This window comes from Pleurodeles waltl, chromosome 1_2 (assembly GCF_031143425.1).
Source record: "Pleurodeles waltl isolate 20211129_DDA chromosome 1_2, aPleWal1.hap1.20221129, whole genome shotgun sequence".
In the NCBI taxonomy this organism is placed as follows: Eukaryota; Metazoa; Chordata; class Amphibia; order Caudata; family Salamandridae; genus Pleurodeles; species Pleurodeles waltl.
This window is the reverse complement of record NC_090437.1, coordinates 127,334,687-127,350,301: the sequence shown is the minus strand read 5'-3', so window position 1 is coordinate 127,350,301 and position 15,615 is coordinate 127,334,687. Positions and strand designations below refer to the sequence as shown.

The following is a 15,615-nucleotide window of genomic DNA, read 5'->3' as shown; positions in this document are numbered from 1 at the left end:
TTCAGCTACAGAGTCTGGTTCTGGAAAAAACACTGGGAGTACCACTGTTTGGTTTAAGTGGAACAGTGATATAACTTTTGGCCAAAATTTGTGATTTGTGTGTAAAACCACTTTATGCTTGTGTATTTGTATAAAGGGTTCCTGTATGGTAAAAGCTTGTATTTCACTTTCTCTTCTGAGAGATGGGATAGCTATTAGGAAGGCTACTTTCCAGGTTAAGTATTGCATCTCACACGAGTGCATGGGTTCGAATGGTGGACCCATGAGTTTTGTTAATACAATATTGAGGTTCCACGAAGGAACTGGTGGTGTTCTTGGTGGAATGATCCTTTTTAGACCCTCCATAAATGCTTTTATGACTGGGATTCTAAATAGTGAAGTTGAATGTGTAATTTGCAGATAGGCAGAAATTGCTGTGAGATGTATTTTACTGGATGAAAAAGCTAACTTAGACTTTTGTAAGTGTAGTAAGTAGCTTACAATGTTTTTCACGGACGCGTGTAATGGTTGAATTTGATTATTATGACAGTAATAAACAAATCATTTCCATTTATTTGCGTATTAATGTCTTGTAGTAGGTTTTCTAGCCTGTTATATTATACATTCTTGTGTAAGGTCTGGATGTCCGAATTCTAAGACTTCAGGAGCCAGATTGCTAGATTGAGCGATGCTGGATTCGGGTGCCTGATCTATTGTTTGTGTTGAGTTAACAGATCTGGTCTGTTTGGTAGTCTGACATGAGGCACTACTGACAGGTCTAGTAGTGTTGTGTACCAAGGTTGTCGTGCCCAAGTTGGTGCTATTAGTATTAGTTTGAGTTTGTTTTGACTCAATTTGTTTACTAGATACGGAAGGACTGGGAGAGGGGGAAAAGTGTAAGCAAATATCCCTGACCAACTCATCCATAACGCATTGCCCTTGGAGTGAGGCTGTGGGTACCTGGATGCGAAGTTTTGGCATTTTGCGTTTTCTTTTGTTGCGAATAGGTCTATTTTCGGTGTTCCCCAGTTTTGGAAGTAGGTTTGTAGTATCTGGGGATGAATTTCCCATTCGTGGATTTGTTGGTGATCTCGACTGAGATTGTCTGCGAACTGGTTTTTAATTCCTGGGATGTATTGCGCTATTAGGCGAATGTGATTGTGAATCGCCCAATGCCAAATCTTCTGTGCTAAGAGACACAGTTGTGATGAGTGTGTCTCTCCCTGTTTAAGTAATACATTGTTGTCATGTTGTCTGTTTTGACAAGAATGTGTTTGTGGGCTATTAGTGGTTGAAATGCTTTCAACACTAGAAACACTGCTAGTAGTTCTAGTTGATTTATATGAAGTTGTTTCTGCTGAGTGTCCCATTATCCCTGGATGCTGTGTTGGTTGAGGTGTGCTCCCCACCCTACCATGGAAGCATCTGTTGTGATCACGTATTGAGGCACTGGGTCTTGGAAAGGCCACCCTTGGTTTAAATTTACAGGATTCCACCATTGAAGCGAGGTGTGTGTTTGGCGGTCTATCAACACTAGATCTTGAAGTTGACCCTGTGCTTGTGTCAATTGTGTTGCTAGGCATGAGGACATCATGCCTAGTAGTTTCATCACTAATTTTACTTGATACTTTTGGTTTGGGTGCATGCTGTGTATTACGTTTTGGAATGCTTGTACCCTTTGTGGACTTGGAGTGGCAATCCCTTTTTTGTGTCGATTGTTGCTCCTAAGTATTGTTGTATTTGACACGGCTGTAAGTGTGATTTTTGGTAGTTTAGTGAGAACCCTAGTTTGTGAAGGGTTTCTATGACGTATTTTGTGTGTTGAAGACACTGTTCCTGAGTGTTGGTTTTGATTAACCAATCGTCTAGCTACGGGAATACATGTATGTGCTGTCTTCTGATATGTGCAGCTACTACTGCAAGACATTTTGTAAATACTTTTGGTGCTGTTGTTATCCCGAATGGTAACACTTTGAATTGGTAATGTACTCCTTGGATTACAAACCTTAAGTATTTCCTGTGGGAAGGATGTATAGGTATATGGAAGTAAGCATCCGTGAGGTCTAATGTTGACATGTAGTTTTGTTGTTTGAGCAATGGAATTACGTCTTGAAGTGTCATCATGTGAAAGTGATCTGATTTGATGTAAAGATTTAGTGTTCTGAGATCTAATATGGGCCTCAGAGTTTTGTCTTTTTTTGGTATTAGAAAATACAGGGAGTAGACACCTGTTCCTTTCTGATGTTTGGGTACTAGTTCTATTGCCTCTTTTTGTAATAATGCTTGGACTTCTAGTTGTAATAGATCCAAGTGTTGTTTGGACATGTGTTTTCTTGGACGCATATTTGGTGGTAATTGTATGAATTCTATGCAATAACCATGTTGGATAATGGCTAGGACCCACGAGTCTGTTGTTATTTCCTCCCAATTTTTTTAATAATCTGTGAGTCGTCTTCCTCCCCCCCCCCCCCCCAAGCCCCCTGCCCCCACTGGTGTTGGGTTTTTGGGCTTTGGAACTTCCCTCTGGTTTTAGGGAACTGTCCACCTCTGTATTGTCCCAGAAAGCCTCCTCTTTGATACTGACCCTGGTATGTGGGTCTGGCTTGTGAGGTTGAGGGTTCTGTGCTTTGGGCCCGAAACCCCCCTCTAAATTGTGTCTTCCTAAATGTGCCTCTGCTCTGTGGGGAGTAGAGCGCGCCCATGGCCTTGGCCGTATCAGTGTCCTTCTTCAGCTTCTCTATAGCTGTATCCACCTCCGGCCCAAACAACTGCTGTCCATTAAAAGGCATATTAAGCACAGCCTGTTGGATCTCTGGCTTAAATCCGGAGGTGCGTAGCCATGCATGTCTATGAATAGTGACCGCTGTATTCACAGTTCTTGCGGCTGTGTCCGCAGCGTCCATTGCCGATCGTATATGGTTGTTGGAGATACTTTGGCCCTCCTCCACCACTTGTTGTGCACGCTTTTGAAAACTCCTTGGGAAGATGTTCTATAAAGTGCTGCATTTCATCCCAATGAGCTCTGTCATATCTTGACGATAAAGCCTGTGAACTGGCAATGCGCCATTGATTGGCTGCCTGTGCTGCAACTCTTTTTTCCGCTGCGTCAAACTTTCGACTTTCTTATTCGGGTGGTGGTGCGTCTCCAGAGGTGTGTGAATTTGCCCTTTTACATGCTGCGCCTACTACCACTGAGTCAGGTGTTAGTTGTTGCGTGATGTACAGAGGGTCCGTAGGGGGAGGCTTGTACTTTTTCTCCACCCTAGTTGTGATGGCTCTGCCTTTGACGGGCTCTTGAAACACTTGTTTCGCGTGTTTAAACATCCCTAGTAACATTGGTAGACTCTGGTATTGACTGTGTGTTGATGACAAAGTATTAAATAAAAAGTCATCCTCAATAGGTTCAGCATGCAGTGCCACATTGTGAAAAGTAGCTGCTCTTGACACCACCAGCATGTAAGCAGTACTGTTTTCAGGTGGTGATGGCCTTGCTGGCTAGCAGTCTGGACTATTGTCAGATAGTGGTGCATCATACAGATCCCATGCATCTGGGTCATCCTGGCTCATCCCTGTGTGCGTTGGAGATTGCATCATGGGGGGGGGTTGCAATTGGTGACAGTTGCGGTGAGTGGTGTGGCGATGGTTGTGGCGAAGAACGAGGTGGAGTTTTTTCTTTTGCCACCTTTGCTTTTGGTTGTTTTTCTGTGTCTTGGAAAGCAAGTTTCCTTTTCATCTTAATAGGAGGGAGAGTTCTTATTTTCCCTGTTTCTTTTTGAATATGGAGCCTTCTTTGTGTATAGTCTGGCTCCCCCATATCTAACTCTTGTCCAAATTTATGGCCTTGTAGTTATGCTGAAAGGCCTTGTTCTTCAGAGTAAGAGCTTGATTTTGGCTCCGATGCTGGGTGTTTCGGCACCAAAACTTTTTCCACAGTCTTTTTCGGCTCCAAAGCCACTTTTTTTGGTTTCGGGGTGCCGATCTCTCATGCCGACTTTGCTCGGAGCCGGTATCTCGATGTCGAGTTTGGTCGGATCCAGTATTTCGGTGCAGAGTATACTCTGTGCCGGTATCTCGACCGGAGTCAGATGACTTCGACACATGTGTGCCCTTTTTCGGTGCCGATGGTTGGTCACCGATTTTACGTGTTAAGCCATGGCCTGCTGGCAGTGGCGTCCCCTGGGCCTTCGTGATTTTGGCGTGAGTTTTGGCCGGGGCTCGTTTTCTCACGGTTTTCGCCGGCTGCTCACTTTCGGGCTCGTCCGAGTTGGCAATGGAGAAAGTCTCCTCTTCTTCGACGTTGTGGTGTCCTGACGGCGCCGATGCCATTTGAAGCCTTCGTGCTCTCCGGTCCCGTAGCGTTTTCTTCGACCGAAATGCCCGACAGGCCTCGCAAGTATCCTCTTTGTGTTCGGGGGACAAACACAAATTACAGACTAAATGCTGATCTGTGTAAGGATACTTATTGTGGCATTCGGGGCAGAAGCGGAATGGGGTCCGTTCCATGAGCCTTGAAGATGCACGCGGTCGGGCCGACCAGGCCCCGCCGTGGGATAGAAGCCCCGAAGGGCTACCGGAGCTCTTCTTTAATTCGGTGTCGATCTGCGCTAACTAACCCGATACCGAACGCAAACAATACCGTCAAATTTTTCCGAGATTTAACGAACTTTCCGAACCGAAACACAGAGCGAAGAGGAACACGTCTGAACCCAATGGCGGAAAGAAAACAACCTAAGATGGAGTCGACGCCCATGCGCAATGGAGCCGAAAGGGGAGGAGTCCCTAGCTCTCGTGACTCGAAAAGACTTCTTCCAAGAAAAACAACTTGTAACACTCCGAGCCCAACACTAGATGGCGGGATATGCACAGCATGTGTATCTGCAGCTACACATGCCATTGAACACAAATATATATATATATATATATATATACACACACACACACATACATATACACATATATATATATATATGGAAAATGTCACTTACCCAGTGTACATCTGTTCGTGGCATTAGTCGCTGCAGATTCACATGCTGTGCACATCCCGCCATCTGGTGTTGGGCTCGGAGTGTTACAAGTTGTTTTTCTTCGAAGAAGTCTTTTCGAGTCACGAGACCGAGGGACTCCTCCCATTTCGACTCCATTGCGCATGGGCGTCGACTCCATCTTAGATTGTTTTCCCCGCAGAGGGTGAGGTAGGAGTTGTGTATGCTAGTAATAGTGCCCATGCAATGGAGTGAATAAGTATTTATACAATGAATTTTAAAGTAATATATTTACAAATGTACAAATGTTCAAGATCTACTTCTAAACGGCTACAGGCTCCCGGGGAGGTGGGTGGGCGCATGTGAATCTGCAGCGACTAATGCCATGAACAGATGTACACTGGGTAAGTGACATTTTCCATTCGATGGGATGTGTAGCTGCAGATACACATGCTGTGCATAGACTAGTAAGCAGTTATCTCCCCAAAAGCGGTGGTTCAGCCTGTAGGAGTTGAAGTAGTTTGAAATAATGTTCTTAGTACAGCTTGACCTACTGTTGCCTGTTGTGCAGTTAACACATCTACACAGTAGTGCTTGGTGAATGTATGAGGCGTAGACCATGTTGCTGCCTTACATATTTCGTTAATTGGAATATTTCCTAGAAAGGCCATGGTAGCACCTTTCTTTCTTGTTGAGTGTGCCTTTGGTGTAATAGGCATCTCTCTTTTAGCTTTGAGATAGCAGGTTTGAATGCACTTAACTATCCATCTAGCAATGCCTTGTTTTGAAATTGGATTTCCTGTATGAGGTTTTTGAAAGGCAATAAATAGTTGTTTTGTCTTTCAAATTAGTTTGGTTCTGTCTATATAGTACATTAGTGCTCTTTTGATGTCTAATGTATGTAGTGCTCTTTCAGCTACAGAATCTGGCTGTGGGAAGAACACTGGTAATTCTACCGTTTGATTCAAGTGGAACGGTGAGATTACTTTTGGTAAAAATGTAGGATTTGTCCATAGGACTACTTTATTTTTGTGTATTTGAATAAATGGTTCTTGAATGGTAAATGCTTGAATTTCACTCACTCTTCTTAGAGATGTGATGGCAATTAAAAATGCAACTTTCCACGTTAAGTTTTGCATTTCACAAGAGTGCATGGGCTCAAAAGGCGGACCCATGAGTCGTGTTAAGACAATGTTGATGTTCCATGAAGGAACTGGTGGTGTTCTTGGTGGTATAATTCTCTTTAGGCCTTCCATAAATGCTTTTATGACTGGTATCCTAAATAATGAAGTTGAGTGCGTAATTTGCAGGTAAGCTGAAATTGCAGTAAGATGTATTTTGATGGAAGAGAAAGCTAGGTTTGACTTTTGTAAATGTAGTAAGTATCCTACTATATCTTTTGCAGATGCGTGTAAGGGTTGAATTTGATTATTATGGCAGTAATAAACAAATCTTTTCCACTTATTAGCATAGCAGTGTCTAGTGGTAGGCTTCCTAGCTTGTTTTATGACCTCCATACACTCTTGTGTGAGGTCTAAGTGCCCGAATTCTAAGATTTCAGGAGCCAAATTGCTAGATTCAGCGATGCTGGATTTGGATGTCTGATCTGTTGTTTGTGTTGCGTTAACAGATCTGGTCTGTTTGGTAGTTTGACATGAGGTACTACTGAAAGGTCCAGTAGTGTTGTGTACCAAGGTTGTCTTGCCCATGTTGGTGCTATTAGTATGAGTTTGAGTTTGTTTTGACTCAACTTGTTTACTAGATATGGAAGGAGTGGGAGAGGGGGAAAAGCGTACGCAAACATCCCTGACCAGTTCATCCATAGCGCATTGCCCTGAGACTGATGTTGTGGGTACCTGGATGCGAAGTTTTGGCATTTTGAGTTTTCCTTTGTTACAAATAGATCTATTTGTGGTGTTACCCAGGAAGAGAATGATAGTGTAGGAAGCTACACGCGGGTGCCGAAACCGTCTGCACGCAGCTGCCGGGTGGCTCACGTCGGAGTACAGCGCGGCGCGGAGTACAAACGCTGCCGCTACTGCCGCTGCTACTGCCGCTGCTACTGCCGCCGCCACCGCCACCGCGGCCACCCCTCCTGCTGCTTTTGGGGGGGGGCCGAGGGCAAGGGGATCTCTCGCCAGGAAAATTCTGACGAGGACAAGGAGCGAACGAGGAGCGAACAACGCCGCCGTCCGTGGAGCGGCGTGGCTTGCTTAGAGGGTTTTGCCATTTTTCCATTGGAGCCACAGAACGGGAGCAGGCGAGGGACCCGGCGAGGGACCCGGCAGCACCAGCAGCACCAGGTGTAGAGCGTGAGGGATCAGCAGTGGACCTGCAGGTGAGAAGGCACCGCAGCAGTGGCCACGGCATCAGCAGGTTGTGCAACCGCTCCTCTTGGCCGGCATCCCACATTGCCGCCGGTGAGGCGAGGGACGCAGTGGCGCCTGCGGTAGGCGGAGGTCGGCGGCTCTACCCGCTGAGCATCCTTGAGTCCCAGCGTCTCCCTCCACGTCTCCCTCCACAGCTGCCGTGCGCCACCCCACCCCTGTACCCCTGCACCCCTGCACAGCAGCATCGGCATCTGTAGGCGCTGGGAAAGCACCAGAGGGGTGCAGCGGCCCACTGCAGTAGCGGGGACTTGGCTGGCAGGACAGCGCCCCCAGCCCAGACTGGAGTAAGGGTGGGCCACTGCCACCGGCTTCGGCCACGAGGAACGTGACGCCCCCGCGTGTGGGTTATAGCAGTTTGGAGGTCGCCGAAGTTGGTGCTCGCTGCCCGGAGGCATATTGGTTGATGGTCTCTTTATTGGCTACTGTGTGACCATAGTGACGGGAGAGACGGTGTGGACCGTTATTTTCAGGTACCCCCGTGCCAAGCGTGGGCATCTTCGTGCTTTGGTTGGGGCACAGAGCTGCCGGCTCGGACCATCGCCGTTGTAGGCTGCCTGCTAAAACACGCTGGGAGGACTACAATACCCAGAATCCTCTGGGTTTCCTGTGCACCAAGTGGCGCGAAAGTGCTGTTACGCCCCCCGGGCCCTTAAATTGCAACAAGGTACACCGCACCGCCCGGGCAAAGGGTGGGCCCTTAGAGGCCTGAAGAGACTGGACTGGACTGGGCACGGGACTCTGCCTATACTGTAAATTAGCTGTATTACATCTTGATTACGCGGTTTTGTGTTTTGTATTGCTGAATTATAGCTGGTGGTACTTACTGTAACCAACCTGTGATGGCTAACTGTAATAACTCCGCCAAAAATCTAGGGGCTACTATGCTTGATAACTACCTGGTTAAAGTGGTTAAAAAGATTAATAGCGATCGCAGAGTCTCCATAGGGAAAGGAGGTTCCCCCGTTCAGTCACACCCTAGTTCCTCCTCACATATAGTGTCTACTTTTGAGGATCTGGGCGCCAACACTGATAAGGATATGGATATGATACTAACTGAGGCTCAGATACATTCTAATCCCTTAGACTCAACGGGAATAATTGGCGGGAGCCCATCTAGCCCCGTGGTTATGACAGAGACTCCCCCCCAACCAGCAAGAGTAGTTAGGGCTTGTAGAAAGTCGTTGGGCAAAAGAGGAGTGGGGAAGGTCAGCAATTCTCGAAAGCCCCTCGAAGCAAAAACCCATACTATTAAAACAAAAGGATTAGACGGGGGATCTGATAAGCCAGTGGGTTGCTGTCATAACAGGCAGTATATAGAAAATATACTGGCAACAGTAGAGGATAAGTTAGCGACAAAAATGGCTGAATTTTGTAGCACATTATTGCTGAAAATTGAAGTACTTACCCAAGAGGTTCATAGTCTGAGGGTACAAGCAACATCGACACCAGCAGATGTACTAACGGTACCTCTAGATTTACCATCTGGAAATTGTGTTGAGCAGGCAATACTTGCAGGCAGCAGTTTAAGACATAAAGCCCCATGTAACGAAATAAGTTTGGAGGCGGAGCCCACTATACCTAGGGAACCCGAAGTGATTCGAGGGTCCCTAGAGGGTAGGCCTCAACCAACTCGAGTCCATAAGGAAGCAAGAGAGCACAACAATAATTATAATGTTAGGATTGATCTCCCACCGGAGGCCGCTCCATTTGTATGTATATTGTCAGGAGTCCCAGAACTTAGTTCAGGTAAAAAAGAAGGTTACAATGACTTAAAAAACAAAGTAGCCTTCTGGCTTACTAAGAATAGACCCCTCCCCCCTACCATTGATGGTAAAATCTTAAATGTGAGAAGGGTGGGTTGGCTTGGCCACATGATTAAAGATATCCCAGGTGATCTGGTAATAGTTAATTTCAGGAGTACTAATGTGGTCCCATTTTTGAGAGGCTGGTGCCCGCAACTTGCAGATGGACCAATAGTCACGTGGGAACTACCAGATTTTTATCCTATGGTGTATCCCGAGGTGAAGGTGCCTTCCCAGATTAACAAAAATGTAATTAACCCTCCCAGGGGTAGGTTCGCACCAGAAAGCATTGAACCCTTGATTACTGCCGGGAGATATGGGCCGTTATCCTGCCTAGATGAGAACGATTGACTAATCGGTAGAGAAGAAATAGTTAATTTAACTCTATTGAAATCCCCCCACATAGAAGATATAAGCTGGAAGGCTATTGCCACAGATCAAAGTAATAATCCTGACACTACCCCTGTTGGTACACTGTCTGTATTACCCAATCTTAGTACGGACTCACCCTCTGCTCTAGCTGAGCCTGTTGATATGTTATCAAGGTATATATCCTGGAATATAGCCGGTCTGGAGTCCAGCCAGTGTATTCCTGATTGGAGGGACTTCATAGATCAGGGCAATATAATTGCATTCCAGGAAACATGGGCTATCACACCGATATTTCGGGTGGGGTATCTGAACTTTAGCAAGCCAGCAACTAGAGGTCAGAAAGGGCGTCCTGTTGGAGGTATTACAATTTGGGTCCGCCAAAGTGCGGGTGTAAGAGTTGAAGAAGTGACAATTGATAGTCCAGACATAATTGCTTTAAAGATAAGGTCCAACCAAGGTACAAACATCCTGTTGGTTAATATTTATGTCAGGGACCTCCAGGGAGGAAGGGTTTCTCCGACCCTCCTCCTGTTGGATGACATTCTATCAGGAACAACGACCGATGGCCACAAGATTGTGATGGGGAATTTTAATACTTGTTTTGAGCCGTTGGGTATTGAGGACGGCTCGCTCACCGAGGACGAGGATCTATCCTGGGGTATTCCCCAACTCGAGATACCTCCGATTGCTAAGAGGTTGAGCTCAGCCACCTATATCAAGGGGCTATGCCTGGATTTGGGTCTAAGAGCTGTTAATGGAAGGGTCAAGTCAGATAGGAAGGGCAGGCATACGTTCAACAACGGCAGACACAGTAGTCGTATTGACTATATTTAGGTCGATGTGAGGCAGTGGTTTGCAGTTGTTGATATGCTAGTTACGGAACGCCCAGAGAGCGATCATGACCCGCTGGTTTTGACCTTAAGGGATTCCAGCTTTCAGAGGTCTGAGGGCAGTGGTCCTAATATAACAGAAAAAGAGGTCATTGTGAGCAATGATATGCGCAGGGTACGCTGGCCCAAAATAGCTGTGGACGCTGGGGCCCGCAGGGCGATAAGAACCTTAGTGTCTAGTTCTGTGGAGCTTTTAAACAATTGTGGCTCACAGGACGAGATTAACAGCAAACTTATACGTACCCATTCTGACTTGTTTCAGGAACTTAAAAAGTTGTTCATCAAATTTATCCCTAAACAACCTAGGACCATGAAATACTCATCCACTACCTGGTTTGATAAAGAGTGTAGCAAGACAAAAAGAGTTCTCTTTGAGGCTATTAAAAACAAAAATCATAGCCAGATTAGATCTTGTAGAAAACTCTATAATGAGGCAAAACGCAAAGGAAAACAAAAGTGGGACGAGGAACGCTGGCTTATGCTATCAGAAGCCTGTGGTAAACGCAATATGCAACAGTTTTGGTACCTCATAAAAAGGGGTATCTCGCAGGACGTCCACTATAGCCCAGCATCTGTCTCTAATCATCAGTGGGTAAAAAATTTTGAGGATCAGTTTAAGTGTCATACAGTTGAAGTGACTATACCCTACTGTCTCGAGCCCGTCGAGCCGTTAATATTCTCAGCTACTGAAGTTATCAATTGCCTGCAAAACATTCCCAAAGGGAGGGCCCCTGGCCCAGATGGTATTCCAGCTGACATTTTTTTGGAAGACCAGGACCTGTGGGTACCTTATATACTCCACCTGGTGAATGCAGTTGCAGCAGGCGCTAAAATTCCTGACTGATGGTATGGGGCAGAAATCCTTCCTATATACAAGAAAGGCGATCGCTCAGTACCCTCAAATTACCGGCCTATTAGCCTTATTGATGCAATCCAAAAAATCATAGCGCGCCTCATTTTAGGGAGGATACAGGAATGGATAACAGACTCAGATATTTTGACTCCGTTGCAGGCGGGTTTTAGACCTCGTGTAAGCACCCTTGATCAAGCCTTTCGTCTTGCCCTTTTATATTGGAAAACAGTTTTTTTGGGTAAGGGCAAGTTGTATGCAGCTTTTGTGGATCTACGATCTGCATTCGACTTGGTCCCTAGGGCTAAATTATGGGATTGCATACTGGAACAGGGAATGCCCAGGGCTCTAGTGCGACTCTTAATGAATCTTCATGCATACACTTATGCCCAAGTCCGCTGGGGTAAGCCTGGCGAGGTTACGGACAGGTTCCATGTTTTGAAAGGTGTTAGACAAGGATGTGTCCTGGCTCCCACTTTGTTTTCCTTGTTTATTAACGGGGTTACCAAATATTTTGCAACACATCCCACGGATGCTCCCCAGATAGCGGGAATGAAAGTACCATTGCTCATGTTCGCGGATGACACCTTGTTATTATCAAAGACAAGGCAAGGGCTCCAGCAGGCCCTACTCAGATTTGAGTTATTTTGTGACGAGCATGAGCTAGAAGTCAATGTTTCTAAAACAAAATTCATGGTACTAAGAGGTCGAACACAAACTGTGGCAAGGGTTAAAATGGGTGGTGCTATTCTTGAGCAAACTAATGAATTTACATATCTGGGTGTGCATTTTAGAGATAATTTTAGTTGGAAACCCCAGATTGATATCCAAGCACTTAAACATGTTCAACTAGGCGGTGCCCTTCTTAAGGAATATAAAAGATCCTTTACCCGCCCGATGTCCCCACTTATGGAAATCTATGGGTCAAAAATTCTTCCCTCAGTCTTGTATGGGGCAGAGCTTTGGGGTTATAGCAATCTGGATCGACTAATGCTGGCCCAAAACAGATTTACAAGAGGGGCGGTTGGTCTTCCGAGGTCATCCCCACGTATTCCGCTCCTTTATGACCTCGGGCTCCAACCGGTAGAAGATCAAGCCAGATTTCGGCCCTTGGCCTTCTGGCGGAGGTTGTGGTCTACACCAGAGCTGTTATTATATGCGAAAGCATGCCTCGAGGTAAGGGACACCCTAGGATCCGATAAGATTGGTTGGTTGGTTTAAGGGTGTTAGAACCACCCTTTGTGCCATGGGTCTAGGTGCCCTTTGGCACAACCAAGACTCAGCTACTTTTCCTTCAAAAAAAAGAGCTGAAACAACTATATTGGGAATGGGTGGTAGGCATGGGACACTCATCCCTTATAGGTAGTTCACTTACAACAACATTTGTACTCGTGAAAGATGTCTCTGCAATTGAAAAGTACTGGGATGTTATTACTAAACCTATGGACCGCAAATTATATCACCAAGTTAGAGTGGGCTCAATACCATTAAGGTGTTTAACCTCAACCTGGGGCACCGGAGGCCCAGATAAATGCCCATTGTGTACTGAAATGCGGGAAAATGTGAGCCATTTGTTCTTTGTTTGTCCATTATATGCTGCCCCAAGGAAGAAGTGGTTGGTACCCCTATGCAAAAGTCTGGGCACACAATCGGCCGAGACTGCTTGTAGGATCCTTAAAACTGATCTTTCACCTACTATAGCAATAGGGGTGGCCAAATTCCTGGGGTGGGCATGGATAATTCGTTCTGAACTACTAAAACAGCTACATGTTTTAGATAAGTAAATTATCTTGAACTTTAGAACTGAGTTTTAAAGTAATGTACTTCTTTTTTAATATGTTAATATATTTAACAAATGAAGCATCAGATAGACTTAATACGTTCTTAGTAGCTTTTATGAAATATTGTATTTATTGTTTTAATCGTTAGTAATGATAATTTTATAAGTATTATGACGTGTAGCATGTCTTTTATGATGAAATATCGAATAAAGACTTTATTGACTTGACTTGACTTGTTACCCAAATTTGGAAGTAAGTGTTTAGTATTTGTGGGTGAATTTCCCATTCGTGGGTTTGTTGGTGATCCAGAGAGAGATTGTCTGCTAACTGATTCTGAATCCCTGGAATAAATTGTGCTATTAGGCGAATGTGGTTGTGAATCGCCCAATGCCATATTTTTTGTGTTAGGAGACACAACTGTGTCGAGTGTGTTCCTCCCTGTTTGTTTAGGTAATACATTGTTGTCATGTTGTCTGTTTTGACAAGAATGTATTCAGCGCTAGAAATACCGCTAAAAGTTCTAAGTGATTTATATGGAGCTGTCTCTGCTGTAAGTCCCATTGTCCTTGGATGCTGTGCTGATTGAGGTGTGCTCCCCACCCTGTCATGGATGCATCTGTTATCACGTATTGTGGCACTGGGTCTTGAAAAGGCCGCCCTTGGTTTAAATTTATACTGTTCCACCATTGAAGCGAGATGTATGTTTGGCGGTCTATCAACACCAGATCTTGAAGTTGACCCTGTGCTTGTGACCATTGTGATGCTAGGCACTGTTGTAAGGGCCGCATGTGCAGCCTTGCATTTGGTACAATGGCTATGCATGAAGACATCATGCCTAGCAGTTTCATTATCTTTTTGACCTGTATCCTTTGTTTTGGCTATATGGCTTGTATTACATTGTGAAATGCTTGAACTCTTTGTGGACTTGGAGTGGCAATCCCTTTTACTGTGTTGATTGTTGCTCCTAGGTATTGCTGTGTTTGACACGGCAGAAGGTGTGACTTTGGGTAGTTGATTGAGAATGAAAATGTCACTTACCCAGTGTACATCTGTTCGTGGCATCAGTCGCTGAGATTCACATGGTATGCATGAGCTCGCCATCTGGTGTTGGGTCGGAGTGTTACAAGTTGTTTTTCTTCGAAGAAGTGTTTTCGAGTCACGGGACCGAGTGACTCCACCTTCTGTGCTCATTGCGCATGGGCGTCGACTCCATCTTCGATTGTTTTCCCCGCAGAGGGTGAGGTAGGAGTTGTACTATAGTAATAGTGCCTGCGCAATGAAAAATGTAAGTATGTACCTATTAAAGGATTAAGTAATATATATACAAATGTACAAAATTGAAGGTAACTTCTGAACTGCTACAGGCTTCCGGGGAGGTGGGTGGGTCCATGTGAATCTCAGCGACTGATGCCACGAACAGATGTACACTGGGTAAGTGACATTTTCAGTTCGATGGCATCTGTCGCTGTAGATACACATGGTATGCATAGACTAGTAAGCAGTTAGTTCCCCATAAGCGGTGGTTTAGCCTGTAGGAGTAGAAGTTGTCTGAAATAGAGTTCTTAATACAGCTTGACCTACTGTAGCTTGTTGTGCGGATAGCACATCTATACAGTAGTGTTTGGTGAATGTGTGAGGCGTAGACCAAGTGGCTGCCTTACAAATTTCTTGCATTGGGATGTTTCCTAAAAAGGCCATTGAAGCACCTTTTTTCCTTGTTGAATGTGCCCTGGGAGTAATGGGCAGTTGTCTTTTTGCTTTAAGGTAGCAGATTTGGATGCATTTAACTATCCATCTGGCTATACCTTGTTTTGATATTGGGTTACCTGCATGAGGTTTTTGGAATGCAATAAATAGCTGTTTAGTTTTTCTGATGTTCTTCGTTCTGTCAATGTAGTACATTAATGCTCTTTTGACATCTAATGTATGTAGTGCTCTTTCAGCCACAGAATCTGGCTGTGGGAAGAATACTGGTAGTTCTACCGTTTGATTTAGATGGAATGGAGAAATAACTTTGGGTAAAAATTTTGGATTAGGTCGTAGGACGACCTTATTTTTATGTATTTGTATAAAAGGTTCTTGTGTTGTGAACGCTTGAATTTCACTTACTCTTCTTAGAGATGTAATGGCGATGAGAAAGGCAACTTTCCAGGTGAGGAATTGTATTCCGCAAGAGTGCATGGGTTCGAAAGGTGGGCCCATGAGTCTTGTTAGAACCACGTTTAGGTTCCATGAAGGAACAGGTGGTGTTCTTGGTGGTATAATTCTTTTAAGCCCTTCTATGAATGCTTTGATAACTGGTATCCTATACAAGGAAGTTGAATATGTAGTTTGCAGGTATGCAGATATTGCTGCAAGGTGTATTTTAATAGAAGAGAAGGCTAGCTTTGCTTTTTGTAAATGGAGCAAGTAATTTACTATATGTTTTGGAGTTGTCTCTAGTGGTTGTATCTGATTATGATGGCAGTACCAAACAAATCTTTTCCACTTACTTGCGTAGCAGTGTCTAGTGGATGGCCTTCTGGCCTGCTTTATGACTTCCATACACTCTTGGCTAAGTTGTAAGTGT

The 15,615-nt window shown here is 44.9% G+C and overlaps 1 protein-coding gene across 1 annotated transcript in view; it reads right to left on the bottom strand.

The window, feature by feature from the left end:
* The window catches only part of KCMF1 (potassium channel modulatory factor 1), a 459,539-nt gene that overhangs the window by 204,877 nt on the left and 239,047 nt on the right, over positions 1-15,615 (bottom strand). The window lies entirely within an intron of this gene.